The sequence below is a fragment of the Myxocyprinus asiaticus genome, chromosome 33 (genome assembly GCF_019703515.2).
Source record: "Myxocyprinus asiaticus isolate MX2 ecotype Aquarium Trade chromosome 33, UBuf_Myxa_2, whole genome shotgun sequence".
Classification (NCBI taxonomy): Eukaryota; Metazoa; Chordata; class Actinopteri; order Cypriniformes; family Catostomidae; genus Myxocyprinus; species Myxocyprinus asiaticus.
In genome coordinates, this window is record NC_059376.1 from 15156969 (window position 1) to 15178753 (window position 21785).

Below are 21785 nucleotides of genomic sequence, written 5' to 3' on the forward strand. Positions count from 1 at the left end.
AAAGAAATTATTTAGAAAATCTTAAATTGATTTTGAATTGTTCCCTAATAATATTTGCATTAAGAATATATGGCACTGTCCTTGCCAAAAACCTAAATGCACAATAGAAGTCACAAATCACGGGTCTTACCGTGTTCTAGTTCTAATCTGAGTGTGATAATAATGCTCTACTTTGTGTGTTTTTTATAGATAATTTTTAGACAATGTCAAGATAATTTTCTAAAAGGCTACTTCAAAAGCCTGCCAGATTACCACATTCATTCAATTCTATTACAATATACACACATTCGTTCTTTGTCTTAATCCTAATTTGCTGAAAACTGCTCCGTTAATGTTTTCACATTTACAGTTATGAATGACATACAAATCACATACTGTACATGACATATTATAAATTCAAAACGACGAATATCGACAAATGGTGAATAGTTTGCACTCTTGGAAATTAATGTCGGTCGGTACAACATTTCAATCATAAAACAGTGGTCAATTATTGCATGTTTAGTAAGATACTTACATCTCACATGACATTAACACTCTTAACCTGAACTGCTTGCTGATGCGCGGCACTGGGATAATCCACGAGGTTCCCGCTTAGCACCTTAAACTTGAGTCCCGCCTTCATCTATTTGATTGGCTATCTCATATGACATTGACGTGCATTGTTAGACTACTGATATATATATCTGTTCACCTATTATTTTTATAGTCATTTTATTTTTAGATCATCCATCATCTGCTCCTTGGTAAACACAGGGTTTGTGATGGCATGGATCTGTACCTTTAAGAGCGAGTGCTTGCTAAAAAGCATGTCACTCACATACCCAGTACCGCCACTCCCTATACGCATTTTAAGCTGTCTGCGTAGGGCACCAACTCCCCAGGGGGGCACCAGAAACTCCACCAGCTACTCTTACTCGCATGTTACATGTTATTCAAGGACCCGGTAGCAGTCGCGGAACACAGTCGATCACCTCGCGCTTGCACTTTCTCACCACACCCCGCGCTTGTGCTCGCAATCCCCCATTTTCACCCATATTTGGCAGTTACCTCCCCTCACATTCACCACACACTTTATGAACTGAAGGGAGGCATGAGAGATGCTGCCTCCCTTTGAAACTTTGTCTGCTGTGTCTCTGTTTGACAGAGTGAGTTTGAAATATTGTTTGAGCTCACATTTTAATATGTACAGTCGTTTATTTTGCTCACCTGAATTTTTGAGGAGGCATTGCCTCCCTTGCCTGCTCAGAGATATCACAACTGTCACAGCATGTCATTCAAGTATATTAAAGATAATTTTTTTAGATGAAGTGTGTCATTTCTGCACAACTAGTGTCACCAAATGGGATTACAAAAATAATGACTGTTGGTCAGCCAAACAGATCCAAAATGTTGCCAATGTTGGGCAGGTCGGTATCCTCAAACAGAGCAATGTTTTGATAGCATCACAGAGCCAGTGTTCACACTTTTCGGGGGACATCAACATACCAATGACTTACTTTTAGTTGTCTCTGCATATTAAGTTGGGATACGAGAAAGTATTTTTACATTGAGAAAATTACACACTTCCCATTTAACAATTCAGGACTCATGGTGTATTTGATTTTATAGATCACAACTGCATTACCTGCAAAAGCTTCAAGTAGATATAGCAGATCCTTAACTCTCTGAGTCCATATACCATCAGAAACACATGCAGATCTTCCACTTGCTCGATACACACACCCAAAACATAAGAGATCCTATAATAATTGTATGTGAATAATCTGCTGATCCTAAATTAGATGTTTAAGCACAAGGATTCTGAACAATGAAATGTAATGCAACATAAATCAATGCACACATGCTGTACCTCAGTACATAATGAGGTTAATCCATCAAACAGTGTCATAGAGGCATCAAGTGCAGAACTGCTGCCGTGCTCAAAGTAGCGTGCATAGCATTCATCAGTACTTTATCAATATGCCATACACACATGATATACTGTATGGCATGGATAAATGTCAACTTATATGGTCTTGATCACAGCATACATAAGGAATAACAACCGTCTTTCTGAGCTACATGTTTATTTTTTTGGTTCAGGACATCTGGGTGATAAAGTCCTGAGAACTGTTGGTGAGGAGGATTAAGAAAAATACACACATGCTGCTGTCTTCTCTCATAAGCAAAATAGAATGGGCATGATGATGTCACCACAATCCTCCCTTTGGTCAGTAGCGGGTATACGTGAGAACGTTCCACCCAAATCTGTGCTTTACCCCAGATCATCCTTGCTTTAAATCCCACTTATTCCAGATTATCCACAAAAATATGAGCACTTGTAAGCATGCATATGTGTATGTAATATACATCAGGACTCTCAGTCAGTCCAGGCTATGAACAAGGTCTTCTTCACTGGGCAAAACAAAAAATGCAGAAATACATCAAACTTCAATGTCTTAACAATGGCAAAATCAAATTATTTCTACAACACAAAAATGAAAGTGAAAATAACGCATCACTACAGAACTCCTTTAAGGTGAAGTGTGTAATTAACCACTAGTGCCACCAAACTGAATTATATTTAAATAATGTCAAAATAGTGATTGTTTTCAAACAGGTTTCCCAAACACTCCCCCATCTGCCACTGGACAGAAAATCACACCATTGGTTGGGATATTGCTGGAACACCTGGCTGGTCGGTACTTAAACAAACTGATTAAACAATGCGTTTACTCTTTTTTGGAATAAATCAACTTATAAATGGCTTTCTTAGAGTTGTCATTGCACATAAAGCTGGGATAGCAGAAAGTACTTTATTTGTTATTTAAATTTGCCCCCATACCTCCATAGAGTTCAATGCATTGTGCAACGTTGATGTGTCATGTTAAAGGGCTTTTATAGTTCGTAGGCCATAGGTTACAGCATTACCCTCAGTATCTCTTGGAAACCACATCTTTAAAATCAGTGCACTTTCTATTTCAATATGTTTCAGCAGGTAAAGCCAGACAGCGAGCCATACATTTGAGGATGAGTCATAAATGAAATTAAGTTTGAACCCTACAGATAAGAGCTACTCTTTTGTCTATGAACAATCCACACGCAAGCAGCTTAATGCTGTTTTGCTTTTAGCAGAATTTGTTCCCAGTTTTGCTTTAGTTTCCATGATGCTTTGGCAAGGCTAAGTCCAGTCATTGGTCAGTATGAGGACAGTTTCTACTCTTGGTAACAGAGGGGGAGGGTCACGGAGAGGTATGTGACATGAGGTAAAGCTGACAGATTAGACAACTGATCTAGGGGTACCTGCTTACAACGGTTTAACTTACAGATAAGGGATTTGAGTCCATTCTTTTATATGGAAAGTGAAATGCATGGATGTCTCACCTCATTTACCCCAAGTTAAACCACCAGGTATAGATGTACACTTGTCTAATATAAAATGGTTTCTATAAAAGGGTAGTTTATGGAAAGGGTAGTTAACATCCACATCAATAGTCTCTTTTTCCATTCTTTTTATTTGAAATCATGTTTATGAAATATTTCACTCCTTTTAATTGGATAATGTTCATCTGGAAACAACTACGGATACCTATTACCTAATAGGGCATAAGGTGACCATGATTTAGCCAAGTGGGATGCTTTCCAAGATCGACATATTTTGTTGTTCTTGGAACACAAAAGGATATACACAAAAGTCACGATTACTGATTCTCATGCAAAGGCACTAGATAGTGACAGTGTGTCATGACGCTTGGTTTAATGACAATTTTGGGCAGGGATGGTACTAGCATGCGATCATTGGTGGGGCACTTGTATGTTTAGGGGGGTGTGGGGGGAACTCTTGGCTGTCAATCGGGATGGGTGGAGAGCCAAATCTAAAAGCCTTTTCAGACCAAACGCGACACGATAATGAGAGGCAAATTGCTGGCGAATGGCCCTTTCCCATAGAAAGCGAAGCGAATGACCAGCGTTAGCACATTCACGCCTTTACCATAGTTGCCGTTAATTGACAAGTAATTTTATCCCGGTACAGTAGGTGGCTCAGCGAACCTTTGAGCTGGTCTGCCCTCCGCTCATGACGATCCATGTGGTACTTAACAAGCAGATTGGGGGCCTGGGTAGCTCAGTGGTAAAGATGCTGGCTACCACCCCTGGAGTTCGCTAGTTTGCTAGCACTCCAGCCAGGTCTCTTAAGCAACCAAATTGGGCCGGTTGCTAGGGAGGGTAGAGTCACATGAGGTAACCTCCTCGTGATCGCTATAATGTGGTTCGTTTTCAGTGGGGCGCATGGTGAGTTGAGCGTGGTTGCCGCGGTGGATGGCGTGAAGCCTCCACACGCGCTATGTCTCTGTGGCAACGCGCTCAACAAGCCACGTGATAAGATGCGCGGGTTGACGATCTCAGACGCAGAAGCAACTGAGATTCGTCCTCCGCCACCCTGGACTGAGGCGAATCACTACGTGACCACGAGGACTTAAAAGCACAAAAACAAACAAACAAAAAAACTTTAAAATTAAAAAGATTTCTCTATAAGCAACAGCAGTTGAGTTGAGAAAGAAAACATTCGAGACATTTCACAAACTATTTCAGTTCACCTGCTGGACAAATTGACTGGAAGTATTATCATGTGTACACAGTCTGAGGGGTGATAAGAAAGAATCAAGTGTAAAAAAAATTATTTTAACGGCTAAAACATGTTATCATTGGAAGAAAGAGTGATTATATGCCACTGCTTAAATGTTAAGTATGCATGTATGTTAAGTACATATTTTATTCAATGCGTAATGCACACATCTAATGACTGTTGTAACAGATGTTGTCAATTTGAACTTGGTACTAATTGAACGTGACTGCATTTAAACAGCCAAAGGGTCTATACAATGCAAGAAATACAACACCTCACCCAACAAAACCATCTACAGTCTGACCCATTATTAGACACTAGTACATCCCAACGACAGCTGTTAAGGACTATTAACAATTGCACAGAAATAACGATTTTGAGGAGACTCTACAACATTTTTGGTATACAAAGGCAGGGTTGGGTGGATTACTTTAAGAAAGTTTTCTGGGCTAAATACTGAATACTCTCTCATAACAGTATTCAGTAAATTATTCCGAATACATCATATAAAAAAGTAACATGTTCAGAATACAAGAATACTTTCAGAATACACATTTATAAAGGCAAGGCACAGTTGGAGGAATTGCATGTGATATGTCATTATTATCTTATTTGAACCGCTAAACCTCCACTTTTATCTAATGTAAGTGAATTTGAATAGCTAGTTTCTTTTAAAGCAGATTTGAGTTGGACACCAATATTTTTCTTTATGGAAGGCAGAAGGCAAACAGAAGGCAGTTTGTGGTCAACTACAATATTTTAATATTTTAACAACATTTTAATCTTTTTCTTAACCCATTATATTATTGGACTGACAAAGAATAATTCATATTGACACAAAATTAGATAAGAAATGCAAATAAACCATATTTATTTTCGAGATGATAACTGGATGCCATAAAGTAGTGAGGTCATGTGACAACAATGTGGTATATTAAAATACTTTTAACTAGGCTTGCTTGCATTTTTCCATTTAGGCCGATTTATTCATTTAGTTTATTCATATCTCTTTAATTACCAACACTTTTATTTTGGGTCCTTTTGATTCTTTTACTCATTCTTTGTTTTATTTTATTGTTGTTTTATATTTTTTGTGAATCACTTTGTATGAGATGTTTTTTTTGTTTTTTTTTATTTATTTTTTTAAGTTACAAATAATATTAAAATGCCTGTATGTTACAATATGTCACACTAAACTAGCCTCCCATAATTCTTTAAGCCACAAATTTTACAGTAGTTATTTACATGAGGTTTTTCTGTTGTCGTTTGTACTCTGATCTACTTCAAGTCGATTTACCTCTTTCAGTCTTTGCAGAAGAACTACTTTCTCTATAATTATTTTTTACCTATTCATAGTAGTATATTATTGTCGTTAATAACTGCTATTTCTCAACAGTTCTGCAACTTTCAGGTGTGGATGTGACTCACCAAATGCTTATTGTGAGCCGCCTGTCTTTACTCTGTCTTTACACAGAAGCAGCATCTGCAGCTGCATAAATGTACGTATTTACACAACAACAATCACAGGAAACAATGTATCATGCGTGCGAATGTTCTATTTGTGGAAATAACATTGATGACTGTATTGATACTGCTGCACAGCTGACAGTTAAGATGTGCAGGTTGCCAGATATTAAATCCGCGAATCATTAAACATGAATAAAACATTGCATTTCCTTTCTTTAGTGCCAACCATCAGACCTTTTGGTGACCGCGGGCCATTTATAAAGTATCCCGAAAACACAACCCATGACTCTTTGATTTTAACCCACGATTGTGTTTTCAAATTAGCCCAATTTATTGTGAAAGGTGGCAATATTGGATGCTCTGCTGCTGATCTAAAAGGGAAAAAGAGCAAGTGTGTAGTGTGTGCTTGTGCGTGTTTAGAAAAACTGTTTCTAACTTGATTGACAATAATTTTTTTCTTTCACATCTGCCCTATTTTTGTACATTATGAGAGGAGTTTTCTAAAAGTATTCTAACACATTTATTTTATTTTTTTAAGTAACTGTACTCTGAATACAGGTGCTTGAAAACGTAAAGGGGGCTGAATACAGTTACTTCATTTTTGTATTCTGAATACGTAACGCCGTTACATGTAGCCTATACCGTTACAGCCCAACCCTGTATACAAAGGCATTTTGATAGAAAGACATACAGTGCACTGCAATTCACAGCATTCATTTTATTAATATCTGTAGTTGTTTATTAAAAAAGGTGATACTAAGGAAACTATTCTGCAATATATGTTACATTAAAGATATAAGATAACTCACATAAGATTAAATGAAAAGGAAAAATTACAGAAATATACAAAGACAATCCATGTAAGATTAGAGAGCTTTTTAAAGGGGATGCAAGACAGTGATGCTGCATTATCATTTACATGTTAAAAGAACCCATAGGAGAAAAAACTGTTTCTGTTTTTGAGGTATTTTATGTAAATAAATCCCACGTCCTCACTGCTTCAGAGTTTAATGTTGGTAGTCAAAACAGCTTTCTGTGCTTTAACTCCACCTGTTCTTATGGCTTTGGGATATGGCAGCTGACACGTGAATCACAGTTCAAATTTTATTTTGTTTGGGAAAAGAAAAAAAATTCGACACTCACCATAAAAAAAACAACAACAAAAAAAAAAACAAACAAAAAAAACAAACGTTCGTTCCAGGTGTGAAGGGCCCATTGGGAAGCCATTGTTACCATAAAAACAATTTAATCGCATCGAGAAATTGCGTCAAAGGGTCGCGTTTGATGTGAAAAGGCCTTAAGGGGACAATGCCAACCAACTGTTAATGAGGCAGTGGTGGCTCAGCAGTTAAGGCTCTGGGTTACTGATCAGAAGGTCAGGAGTTCAAGCCCCAGCACTGCCAAGATGCCACTGTTGGGCCCTTGAGCAAGGCCCTTGACCCTATCTGTTCCTTGGGTGCTGTATCATGCCTGCATTCTGACCCCCAGCTTGGCTGGGATATGTGGGGGGAAAAAAAAGAATTTCACTGTATATGTGCAAATGTGTGATAACTATATATAAAAAAACTATAATTAATTATAATGTATGGAAATCAGCAATTGCAACATTTTCTAAATATATCCATTCTTTAAAATACATATAGTTTGTGTTAAAGAAAACTTGATCGGCTGATAGGAATGTTGCTCCAGGACCAACAATGATGTTGCTCCAGGAACATGTCCTTCAGAAAAACATTTATTACTGTACTATATTGTTACATATATTACAGTAATTGACTACTGTCGCACGGTATACCTCACAGCCATGCTCCTTAATAACATGGTAAAGCGACATCTTTCCCATAATGATGACAACATCGCTGTGAGAACAAAAATGGATTGAAGGTTGCATTCCTGATGAGTAGCACCAAGTTAAAGTTAGTTATATTTTAGATGCATATCATGTATGCCATGAGCAAGGCATTTGCAGAGATTCGAATGAGTCAAACAAATCTTAGAAATGGAAAGTTCACAAAAATCCAATGAAAGAGTAAACAATCAAGAAGCAGGTAATCACAAGACAGTGTATTAAATTATCTAGAAATCAAAACAAATCAAACAAGCCTTTCACATAAAAACAAACTAAAGTTTTTTTTTTTTTTTTTTTTTTTTTTTTTTTTACAGCAGAAGAGATGAAGTTTATCTGAAGCAATCTGCATTTTACTCAGGTCGGTCACAGTGCTTGATTACACAGCATAATCTGATGTTGTCTGTGAGTTCGAATTCAGCTCCAGTAGCACACAAACCAGCAGAATAGTGTCATTCTCATCAGACATCTGAGGGGTAGACCAACTGACCATGATGTCTGGGGTCTTTGTAGAGATGGATAACTTCGAAAGAAGTTGCCTATGGCTTGAATTGGACTCTTTGATTTATTATATTTTTATATTGAAGTGTATTCATTTCTCAGCAAGAGCAAACATAAAACTTTAGAGGCACAAACATGATTTATTGTGGATCTAAAAGAGTGCCAAAGCATGTCAGGCATTGTCATGTTAAAAAAAAAAAAAACATTTGAGAATGGAAAGATGATCAAACAGATATGGATCAAGTTGATGACTGATCTCTGATTTCAAAGGCTCTGCTGCACAGGGGTGAGGTCTAAACATCTACCTAGAGAAAGCATCAGCATGACTAATGATCACACTAAAAGTAGTTTAGCAGAGAAATTAGCCTTCACCACCAGAGACTACACTCCACCAAGTGGCAGTAGGGGAAAATAGGTTTTTACTACATACTAGAAACAGCTTTGAAAAGACAAAATGAAAACATTTTTATGGGGCTTTAATTTGTTTAGACATCTCCTTTAAATGAACTAAATCAGCAATAAAGGTTACAAATAAAAACCTAAATTAAAAAGTCTACTGTATATGGTTTATGTTTGATTTTTTTGCTTCATCATTTCTTTAAAATGAAGGATTATCTAAGATTTTGCACATTTTCTAGGTCACTAATCAAATGTAATCTAATTTGTGACACTGACCAATGACCATGTTAACTCTTTTGTAAAAAAAGTCTGATTGCCTTGCTTCCATTGAAGCACACAATATGCTCTTTGAAGTATTTTCAAACCATGCTTGATAACATGGATCATCAAGTTTTGCACAATCTTGTGGAATCCATGCCAGCTGGAGTACATGTTGTCATTAAAGCAAAAGCGGGCATACCAAATATTAAGATTCATCTAATTTTACACATTTCACTCAAAATGTTATGCTGATAAAATACAGTGTAAAGAAAAAAATAGTGTTATATCAGAGAAAATAAATACAAAATAGAAACATTGGTCACTAGTGGTCTGCTCTCAGACTTATGGACCCTGTTGTACATACTGCATTTTGACACTGGGACATCTTTATTGCATTACCACTTAATCTGCCCCCTAATATTCTGATTTCACAGTTTGTATCTTGGCAACATGTCTGATTATAGTGCCCTAAAATCTTGTTTCTCTTGTTTCAGGCACCTAGCATTTTTAATTTGCAAACTCTTTCCCACAGTAACCTTAACATTGAAGTATGTCCACAGATGCCTTTGGTCCTGTGCTGTCATCTTGTGTTAGGGGATTTGTGCACAAGAGTGGTTTACAAGGGATTACCACCATTCTCAGACCAAACAGCAGAGGGAATGCATCCTCCCCTTTAGCTTAAACAGAGGAAGTAAGCCTCTGGGTTCACATCTCCATGACCATACAGTCCTCCAGGGCTGCACTTACACTGCAAGCCTAATGCACAGACCCTATATTTTGACACATATAAAAATTTTATTCTGTCTGTTTACACTAATACCTCGCCAAGATACACTTGGCCAGAATTATGGCAACACATAGCTCCAGTGCCATCATTAAGTTTGCTGATGACACGACGGTAGTAGGTCTGATCACTGACAATGATGAAACAGCCTACAGAGAGGAGGTGCACACTCTGACACACTGGTGTCAGGAGCACAACCTCTCCCTCAACGTCAGTAAGACAAAGGAGCTTGTGGTGGACTTCAGAAGAAAAGACAGAGAACACAGTCCCATCACCATCAATGGAGCACCAGTGGAGAGAGTTAGCAGCTTCAAGTTCCTCATCAAGTGTCCACATCACTGAGGATCTCACATGGTCCATGCACACTGAAGTCGTTGTGAAGAAGGCTCATCAGCGCCTCTTCTTCCTGAGATGGCTGAGGAAGTTTGGAATGAACCGCCACATCCTCACACGATTCTACACCTGCACTGTGGAGAGCATCCTGACTGGCTGTATCTCCGCCTGGTACGGCAATAGCACAGCCCACAACCGCAAAGCACTGCAAAGGGTGGTGCGAACTGCCAGACACATCATCGGAGGTGAGCTTCCCTCCCTCCAGGACATATATACCAGGCGGTGTGTGAAAAAAGCTCAGAGGATCATCAGAGACTCCAGCCACCCGAGCCATGGGCTGCTCTCACTGCTACCATCAGGCAGGCGGTATCGCAGCATCAGGACCCGCACCAGCCGACTCCATGATAGCTTCTTCCCCCAAGCAATCAGACTTCTGAACTCTTGATCTCCCACGATCAAAATACATCAGCACTGCACTTTATTACTCTTACTCTTATATCTCACACCGGACTATCATAAATGATATTATTATTATATTATATTCTCTCTTAACAACTTACTATCATCCGACAGCCTGAATGTCAATACAGTACAATACAACCTACTGTACATTCTATATATACTTTTTTATTGAATAATGTGTATCTATATAGTGCGTATTGTATACTGTTCAGTGTATGTTATTATTTGTATACTGTTGTGTGTAATTATGTGTATATTAGACTTTAAATTGTGCTGTGTTAATTTGATGTTATTGTAAATTGGTATATGTCTCATCACTGTCACGACTGCTATGTTGATCGGAACTGCACCCAAGAATTTCACACACCATTGCGCTTGTGTATATGGCTGTGTGACAATAAAAGTGATTTGATTTTGAACTTCCTTTCGGGGGCCAGTTTGTCCAGATGAAAACACGAAGAGGGCCAAAGAGTTCGTCTTGGTAAGGTATTAGAGTAAACAGACATACGTATATATGAGATTTGGTCTTATTTTAAAAATGATTCAATTATACAGATTCAGCAAGGTAAGAAAAAAGGGTTAGGGTTAACCCTAACTGTGGCACATATCACTCCTCTCACATGGTCATTCATTTGTGGATGGATTGTCAGATGGATGATTGCAAGCAAAAAGTAAGGACGGAAGGAACTAATGATTGCTGGCTGGCTGGCCGTACAGACGGACGGACAGATAGACGGATGGTTGGACAGACGGATGGTCTTCACACTTCTGATCAACCTTTCATCAGTCATCTACACTTTTATCTTCCCTCTGCCTTCAAGGAGTGGCTGAACATTAGACAAGCTTGGCAATTTTTCCCCACATGTCAGAAAGTACAGTTAAAAATGTACTGACAAATCTACTGATGCAACTGAGAAGGAAATATAATTACTGCAGGCTGAATTACAACTCAAAGGGTTCAAAAAATACAGCAGAGTGTGTTTGCCCATACTGTATGTGGGAGCAAAGAGGTTAACAAGTGTCTTCTCTACAGGTTTAGATCTGAGCATTCACATGAAAGTAAAATAGTAGGGTATAATCAAACAGACCTGTCACAGAAGGTGCGGGAAAAATGTATGGTAAATAAAAGTAAGAACAGCATTTCTCTCCACAGGGAGGAGGTTATTCATCTTTGCGTGCCACAGAAAGTGATTTGGACAAACCGTTGATTGTGCTCACTATATTTATCCCCCTACCTGTTTTCATTGTCCCCTTACCTTAGAGATTTCCTTTTTATGTTTAAAGCCTTTGATCATAAGGAGGGACTTTTGCATCATTGGCTGTTTGTTTTCTGTGTGGGTGACTTCTACCACTAAACACTCTGACACAAGGATGTATTTCAGTGTCTCTTGCTTTCATAAAAGGCCACATTAAAATAGAGAAATCTACCATTTTTAAAGGAATAGGTCACCCAAAATGAAAATGATGTCATCATTTATTCACCCTCATGTTGCTCCAAACCTGTATGACCTTCTTTCTTCCGTGAACACAAACAAGCAACGTTAAAGAATGTACTATTATTTTTCAAATAATGAAAGTGAATGGGGACAAAAAGCACCATAAAAGTAATCCAGATGCCTCATGCATTATATTGTAAGTCTTCTGAAACCATACGCTAGCTTTATAGAGTTATAAATACACAAAATGTAAGCAATGTTTCTAAGAAAATATTGCCCTCCATTGAAGTTCTGGAATTTACTTCATATTTGGTACAAATCTGACAACAATTTGATGGCAAAAACAATTGGTTCTCATATAACTTGTGACATTATGATACTGATATAATATATAATTTTATGGTGTTTTATGTCATTTTAAAGCTAGACAGCCTGAATCCCATTTCAAGTTGCACAGTGGAAAGTCATACAGGTTTGGATTGAATGAGGGTGAGTAAATGACAGAATTTTCACTTTTGTATGATATAAAAATCATCACCTATTTTTATTTTTATTTTTTAACTCTACTCCAAATAGTCTGTGATGTCTTAAGAATGAGAGACTGATGGGGTGTTCACACTGACAGTGATTAAATTTGCTGTAACACAGAGAGCCATAAAGTGCTCAATGGCTTAGCCAAAATACAGTCTTGCTAGCTCCTCGCATTATGTTTTTTGACTCCTAGGTACACCGCCAGACAGCTCAAAGCCTCTGAGAGCAACAGAAGAAATCAAACTTCGTTCTTACCACTCACATCTGAAGCACACTAAATCATCTTTGCATCAGGACACCAAATCCCATGAGGCCCTGCAGGCATGACTCTCATTGTCTTCCAGTGCTATGAGGGGGTCTAAAGTCACAATCCCAGAGGACCACCCTGATCTCCCGGATCATGCCAAAGTTGCTCAGCCTAAAAACTTAGAATGTTCCCAGCCCAAAAAGGATTTTCAAACTTCTTAATGCCAAGGACCCCCAATGTGATGAACCCCTTCCAAGGTATCCTCTTCTTCAAATATTATGGCAGCTATATATTTTCATGTATAACACCCTCCCCTTTTTATTAAGTTAAGAATATTTTTTACTTTTTTTAGCACAATTTGCAAAGCATTTTGAATCAAAAGCTGCTGTACAAAAAATAGAGCTATCCAACCAGTAAGTGAGTCAAAGAGAATAGTGGTGATGAAAAACTTCCTAGAAAGATACAACACAAAAACAAACTAGTCTTGGACATACTAATGCTGCAAGGGTTGCATTTGTGTGCTGCATTTTTTATTACATGATGCAATTAGCAGATTTGGTTTTTATGTCTTACTGTTAAAATAAATTTTTGTAGAATATTTTTTTTCCCCACAAATTGTCTGTGAACTTCCCAATTTGAATACCTTTGCCCTATGTGGAGACGGGGGCGTGGCCGAGAGACATCTGTGGAGAGCGAGGCCGGGAGAGGAAGAGTGGTAAGGACTGACACCTGTGGGAAATTATCTCTAACAGCTGTTTTGTATTGCAGTGAGAGCTGGAGAGGTATATAAGGGCAGCCAAGACTGCTGGAGGGGAGAGAGAGAGACACACGCAGCCGTGTTTATGTGTATGATCATTTAAGTTATGCTGAAAAGCAAACCTTTTGGGTGTCACTGAAAAGTGTTCAAAATAAAGACTTACATGTACAGTTTGCCCGGCCCTCGCTTCCTCTTCACAGCCTAGCTAGAGATCTGTCACAGTGGTGCTGAAACCCAGGAATTAGGAGGAAGAAACGCCATCATGAAGTCCTCGCCGCTGGCCAAAGTAATCAAGACCCTCGCCGGCATCCACCAAGCCCAACATCAGGCTCTGCTTGAGCTGCATGTGGAACAGAAGCAGTGGTTCCAGGCACTCTTCCAGGCTGAAGCGGAGGACCGGCAGGTGTTACGGAGCTTGGTACATCAGTAGGGGTCTTCAGCCATGACCCCGGACCCACCTATAGCTGTGCCACATGTCACGCTGGTGAAGATGGGACCTCAGAATGCCCTGGAGGCATTCCTCGAGCTCTTAGAGTGGACGGCTGGAGCATGGAATTGGCCCAACACTCAGTTGGCAGCCCGCCTCCTGCGGCTGTTGTCCAGGTAAGCCCAACCTGCGGCCCAACAACTTCCTGCGTCCATCCTTCTGGTGTACGAAGACCTGAAAAAAGCCATCCTGCAATGGGTCGGCCGAAGCCCAGAGCAACACCGCCAACATTTTCTCGGCCGCCTGTTCGCATTCACTCGACAGCTCCATGACATCTGCCGATGGTGGCTGCTGGCTGAAGATCGTGATGCTGAGGAGGTACTCGATCTGGTGGTACTGTAACAGTTCATCGCCCGGTTACTGAAAGGGACAGCGGAGTGGGTCCAGTGCCACTACCGAGGCCGTCCAGCAGGCTGAGGACCATATGGCGGTGTATTCAGGAGCCGGCGAGCTCTCTTCTTCTTTCTCTCCTCCCTCCCCCTCTCCTTCCCCCTGTCCTGTTCCAATTCCCTGGAAATGGGGAATTATGACCCCAAAACCGGTTCCCCGGTCCCAGGGACCGTTTAACCTGCCGGTTTCCCCTATCTCTCTCCGCTCTTCCCCACAGACTGGTGAATCCGCTGCCGCGGGTGTGGGTGTGAAGTCTTGGCCAGTCTGCTGGAGGTATGGTGTGTGCACAGGGATATTCAAAATTACCCTTTAGTGACGGTCATCATTCAATTTTGGCGACAAAAGCATAGTGTCGAGGCTGCGGTTAGTCCCCGCCTCTCCCACCCACTAATCTTGGGTACGAATTGGCTGGCATTTACAACTTTGTTGAGGGGAATATGTGTGGATGGGTCCTGCAACCAAGCGTATCGGTGTGTGATGTGCGATTTGCTGGCTGGGGAGGCGGTGCCAGGGCCGTCTATGTCAGCTCCACGTCAGGAAGACTTAAGGGAGGGGGAAGTCTCGGCTTCCCCAGCCCTTAGAGGATTCCCTGCAGGGGATTTCCCTCTGGTGCAGACACAAGATGAGACCCTCAGCCTTTGACCAAGTGAAAGTGATTGATGGTTAATGCCTCCAGCCAGACACTGCACTCTCATACCCATATTTTTCTATTATCAAGTATCAGTTGTATCGAGTGATGCAGGACACTCAGACAAAGGGGGATACAACCCAATTATTAATACCAAATCATATGGCAGGTCACTTAGGGCAGAAAAAAACACTAAATCGTCCATTAAATCGGATTGCGAAAGAAATCCTCACTGATCAGGGCACTACATTCATGTCATGCACATTACGCAAACTGTACGACTTGTTGGAGATTAAATCGATTCGGACCAGCGTTTACCACCCCCAATTACTTTTATTCACCTTCACACAAATCACAAGGGCATATTATCATTTCATAAACACTTACTTTTCACCCTGTTCCTGACACAATGCTATCTTATGACAACTAAACACTTTAACTTTTGCACATGATTTGTATGAAAATCCATTTTAATGTTTGTATTACATAACCAGTCATTTACAGTCATATACAAGGACTGCAATATGTCCTGAAGAGCATGCAAGTTGACACACGAGGCACAAGTGTCATATAAGCACCACAAAATGACATGGCTGCTTCAGCAATAGTATTTTTCATCTCACAGTTGCTTTTTATGAAACTATAGGTGAAGTTTAGTGTAGGGAGGTTTTGTTGATTTTAAATTTGATAGAAGATTAACCTTAAAAACCTCATCTGTTTTTCATCACAAATTAGCTTTTTATGACACTATCGCTTAGGTTTAGGATTAAGGTTTAGGGTTGGGAGGTCGGTTTTGTTAATTTCATACTCGATAGAGCATTAACCTTGAAGGGATAGTTCACCCAAAAATGAAAATTCTCCAATCATTTACTCTAATCAAGGAGGAGAATTTATAGTAAAAAAGGACTTAAATATTTATCTGTTTCTCACCCACACCTATCATATCACTTCTGAAGACATTGATTTAACCACTGGAGTCTTCTGGATTACTTTTATGCTGATTTATGTGATTTTTTGGAGCTTCAAAATTTTGGCACCCATTCACTTTTTTGTGTGTTCAGCAGAAGAAAGAAAGTCATACACATCTGGCACGGCATGAAGGTGAGTAAATGATGAGAGAATAAAAATATTTGGGTGAACTATTCTTTCAAAAATCTTTGCTGTTGTGTTTAACACACTTTTAGCACCACACAGTGGACATTTCACCTCGGAACTCCCGTGATACGTGTAATGAACCATGCAATATCATTTTGCAAAATGTTGCTACAGTCGCTAAATTGAAAAATTGCTTAAAATGTACTTATTTGGTTTCAATGCAATTTCTAACTCTTACCTCTGGATCTGAGCATAGCTTAACCAAACCCATCTGTTAAAGGACAGATCATCGTCCAGAGACCTGATTTCAGTCATGACTCGATTTTGCTAATATGTGTAGTTAGATTTTGCATTTGCAGGGTAATTTAGACCTCATACCTATGCTCTCCTAAAACCCCACTGTGATCTAGAGTTGACATGCCAGCTATCTCATCATCCACTGCAGCATCCACTCACGCTGGTATAAGGTTAGAGACCTGCTTTGATAGAGCTGCTGAGGCTTGAGTTGACTGATCTCAAAGCAGTGGAATCAGCCCCAGGGGCCTTCGTAAACAAGCATGGGTTTTTGCAGAGAGATCAATCTTCAACAAGGAGCAGCAGGCACACTAGCTGGAGTAGATTACACCAACACAGCAGTCAGTATGCCCAGGAGAATGTATTACATATTCTGGGCTGAGAGATTGACTCTTTATCTTTGCATTTGGGTTTGTATACGGTAAGTCAACATGCCTATGTGAAGGGCTTTCTGTCTTTTTATCAGAAATTCCACTAAGAGTGGACTTGATTTAGAAATATCAAAACATGATCTGGAATTTAAGGTGTACTCAGTAATTTTTCCCTCATTAAAAATGTTGTACACATTAGTTTTGCTTTTGCATGATGCTGCATCTGTTGCTAGATGTCAGCAGAAGTCCAAGACAACCAACATATCAGCCAATGTAACGGTAAATGAAAAACTTACTCAAGTGACAACTTTGCTGTAAAAATTGACAGCAGATTTTATATTACTATTAACCACCTGAGACCCGAGCATGACCGCTGTGTGCATTTTCCATTTCCATTTTTGATTTGTAGCAACACCTAATAAACATGCAAAAAAAATTCTACAGCAAATAGTTTTCCTAAAAAAAATATTTCCACATATGTGACAGTGGGACTAAGTTGTGAAACTTTAAATAATACCAAGTTACAGAAATTGTTTATTATGTTTCCAGGAGTATTGGTTATTCTTGTTTTTGAGACATTACAGCTGATTTTCTGCAAAGCTGCTTTGGAACAATTGTCTACTGGGAAAAGCACAAATAAAATAAATATTCAAATACAAATTATTTGACTTAATTTGACTTTTATGTTAATTATTATTAGTTCTTTTTTACATTGGCAACAAAATCTCAATGTTCTCTCAAACAAATAAGTGATAGCCAGTGCTGAAGCATTTTACCAGTCAGAAATTAGCTTAATTAATTCTGATTCAAAGTAATGGCCAGCATCATCCAATCACTGCCAACAATGTTAAAATAAAATTACACATTATAAATTCTGAATCTAATTGCTGATTAAAGTTGTCCCATGTCTGTCAAACATGTTGACTGATCCAAACATAAGCGGTCTGAAACTGAAATTTTTGTCGAATTTTAGGAGTGAATGCACTTAGCTGCATAGGAAAGCTACAGTATAGGATGCTCCCTTGCTCCCTATTTAGTGAAGAACTTAACCTCCAGTGTGCCGTCTATCTGCACTGGTTTTAGAAGAGTATGAAATGCACCTTATTTTCATCCTAACTCCATATAAAGCATCTAAAAGCAAAATGTTTCAGCTTTTAGATGACCCCATTGATTCTCAATGTGATAATGCACAGTAAATATAGGATTTCTAAGGAAATAGCTAAAATACACATTAGTGTACAGAGTGTTTAGCAGCGTGGCGTTTCACGATAAATATCTCAAATTTAAAAAATGCCATATCAGAGGAAACTACAGACTCAAATCTTTTGACTCAAACAGGTTTCAATGTAAAAACTTCATGAGGTTTTTTTACCAGATGTAGTTTTGTTGGCATTTCACCCAAAGACAAACTCTGCTGTGATCAGCGCCATGTTGTTTGTCACATGAATCCATACAGTGAAAGTTTAACGCTTTACTGACAGCCCAGAGTATTCTGAACTGCATCAGTTTGTTCGCGGGATCGCGCAAGGTTAAACATCACACCTTTTCAACAGTTTTGTGAATTTAAATCAAACTATCCTAAATAATTTATAATGTAGTCAAAATATATATTTAGGTGTTGAGGGCAGTTGTGTATTACATCTTGAAAGAAAAAAAAGAATATACTCCTTCTGAGGGGGTTAACGGTCGACAGGCCTAGGAGGAGGAAAGGATCATTTTGTGTTGCTTGAAGTGATGGTGCTGCCTGCAAGTTCTCATCTCTGCACAAATCAGTGAAACCAAATCACAGAAAGCTAAATATTTATGCTACATATCACTCACAGACCATATAATAACCAAAAACTTCTGATAGCTTACAAATCACAGACACATAAACTATTATAAGCCACATTACAAAGAAAAATCACAATTATCTACAAGTTTCTTGAACAACCACTGGGTGCCGCCAATGTGACAACCTATATTTGTTTGCCTGTTTTCCACTTTGTCTCATCAAAAATCATAAAAATTCAAGCTACACACATGAACCAGAACCATTTGAACTTTATGATACATTTAAATATAAACTCAAGTTCAACGTGTGATCAACACCCTATGCTTTACATTTCATGCCAAATCAGGAGGAAAGGAAACAAGCTATTATTTGCAGCTATAAATTAAAACATCATCCAAACAGAGTGTAATATTCTTTTCTTTTTCTTAGTAAAAAAAAATCTACAAACTGCACACAATCCAGAACTGTACCTACTGTAAGCTATGATCACACTCCTCAAACTAAGCAGTAAAACTATATGACTTCATGTCTTCACTTTAGAGTAACAACTGGGGAGGTGATACAGTGGAAACATTTATTTAACAGTCTGGTTTTGAATCAGTTGCTTGTTTTTATCTGTGCATTTAATGAAATGGAAATAGCAGATGTGAAAACATTTACATGGGCGTAATACATTTTCTTTGTATAAAACTATGTTATTTGCAACAGGATGGAAGCTTTGATAGATTCATTGCATTTAGAAGTTTTTTATTCATTATAAAAGACACATTTGGTTCTGCCAAGGTCTGTATTTATTTTCTGTGTGAACAGTAAACAGTTGAGAGATATCAATACACTTTTATTTTAGTTGTGTTTAATTTATTAGACATGTTGCGATAACGTTCCTCGACAAGCGATTTGTCTCTCCACACTGAACACAAAACTTCTATTGGCTAATGAAATGTAAAGCAATGTGAATACAAAACAGTCTGACCTGTAATCGACATCAGACTTCCAAAATGAATCACGGCAAAACTTGAGTTCAGGAAAAAGGTGGGTAATGGTGCAAATTCATCTCTGTTCCTTCATTCTCGCAAAGGTTTTCTGTGTTTCTTTCATTCTTTTGCCCCTATCCCATTAATAAATATGATCTTTTTGCACCATCTCACATATAAATATGCTTCTTTAGGCTAAAAAAAGCACCCGCAGACTCTCACACACAAACTTTTTCACCCCCTACAGGCAGACAGGTTGTCTCTAATCAAGGCTGAGAGCTTGTGAATCCGTTCAAGAGTGTTGAGGGCTGAAAACCACATGTATATTTAATGAGGCGAAGTCTGCTATAGAAATGATCACAGTCTGTTTGAGAGGGATGATGATGAATTCATATATAGAGTTATAAATCAAACAGGAAGCCCTGCTCAGATCTTAAACTGCCTCTATGTAGAAATTGACCTTATACTGTTCTTGATCAACATCTATCATGTGAGGCAGGCCATTTAGTGGAGGTAAAAGAAGAGGACATTCAAAAAGATACATAAGAAATGTAAGCATTTTGTTTGTGTGTACTCTAAAACTGTGTATAGAGAAGTTTACATTGGCAAGATTGATGGATGTCTCTCATTGGTCTCAAAAGAGAAGAGCGAGGCAGGATGGAGACATTAATCACAGACATACCTGATAGCAAGTGATGGACTTGTATCACACACATCAAAACTGAGGCCCAGAGGAATAGAGAGCCAGCACCGCAGAATAACAAGTCAACCAAAACAAGAAGCTTCTAAACAGCTTCAAAGATGAAGAACCAATTGTTTTAGCCATTTTTTTTTTTTTAAAGTTAGAGTAAGTTATGTGAGGAGTTTGCAATTAATTAATATCACACAAGCAAGAGTGCTGTTGGGCTGAATATTGTGTAATGCCGCAGGTAATCTCAGCCGTACATTTATTCCACACAACAGCATTATTGTGTGATATTGCTTTTATGCAACAGTTTCATAAACAAGAAGTTTATATCGAGTGACTTACATCTTAGATGCAATATGCCCAGTTATTTGGTCTGTTTTTGCTCCACTAACGAAAATAGCTCCAAATAAAGCCAAAGCAGGATCAACTGTTGCATGAAAAAACTGGCAGCCTGCATGGATTGCCAAATGGAGTGATCTAAAGAGTGTAGCATCCCTAATTATCGGCACTCTTGGAATGCATCTTGGCCAATTGGATTAGAGAACCAGAGCTAACTGATGCATAATAACAGTGATAGAAAGGAAGTTGGACAATATAAGCCATTAGACATATATGCAGGAAAAACATTTACCACCAAATCTATCGCAAAGTAAATGATTATCGTAAATTGGTGAAGGTGTTGTACTTGCACTTTGCAAAAAGTCACTCCAACTAAAACGTGATGTCACTCTGGTCTCAATCCCTTGAAATACATGCAGAAGGACAGAGGGACATTTCAAAATCTATTTGGCTCAAGTCTCTTTTACTTTTTATAGCTGCACAGTGAAAAAGCATGTGGTATGATTAAAAATGTACCTTGAGGTTGGACATAGATCTTCTTGCTCTCACAGACCTGGAGAAATGGAACAGAAATGGATATTAGACCCCTACTAGATGTAAGTATTAGTGCCAGATAAAGACCTCTCACACTAATTTTTCAATTACTTTTCCAGTCATTCGTGATTACTGCAAAAAAAATAAAAAAATAAAAAAAATATATATATATATATATTTTTTTTATAGGGACAACATTCAAAATGACCAGTTTCTAGCTGATTAAATATGCTAGTGTCGAGCACAGTTAGAAAAATTTTAATTTGCTTCGAATTTTCTTTCTTTTTAAAGGTGAAGTGTGCTTTTTCTCTGTAAAAAAATCTCCTGTATCCCAGCTCAGTATGCAGTGTGAACATAGACTGTTGTTCTGTGGAGCTTTCAACATTGACCTTTTTGTTGTAGCATTTTTACCAGCCTGACAAAGCAATATTGGCTTAATAAAGGGTATGAGATTTGGGTGGGACTATTTTTCGAAACTATCTGTTTGACAACCAATGGAAGAAAATGTGACACACTTCACATTTAAGATTTCATTCGTTCTCGTGAGTTTTCCAGGTCTGGAAATCACAATTTTAAATTAC

The 21785-nt window shown here is 38.7% G+C and overlaps 1 pseudogene; it reads right to left on the minus strand.

Annotated features, from left to right (window-relative positions):
* The window catches only part of LOC127424591 (glycosyltransferase 1 domain-containing protein 1-like), a 46156-nt pseudogene that overhangs the window by 12595 nt on the left and 11776 nt on the right, over positions 1-21785 (minus strand).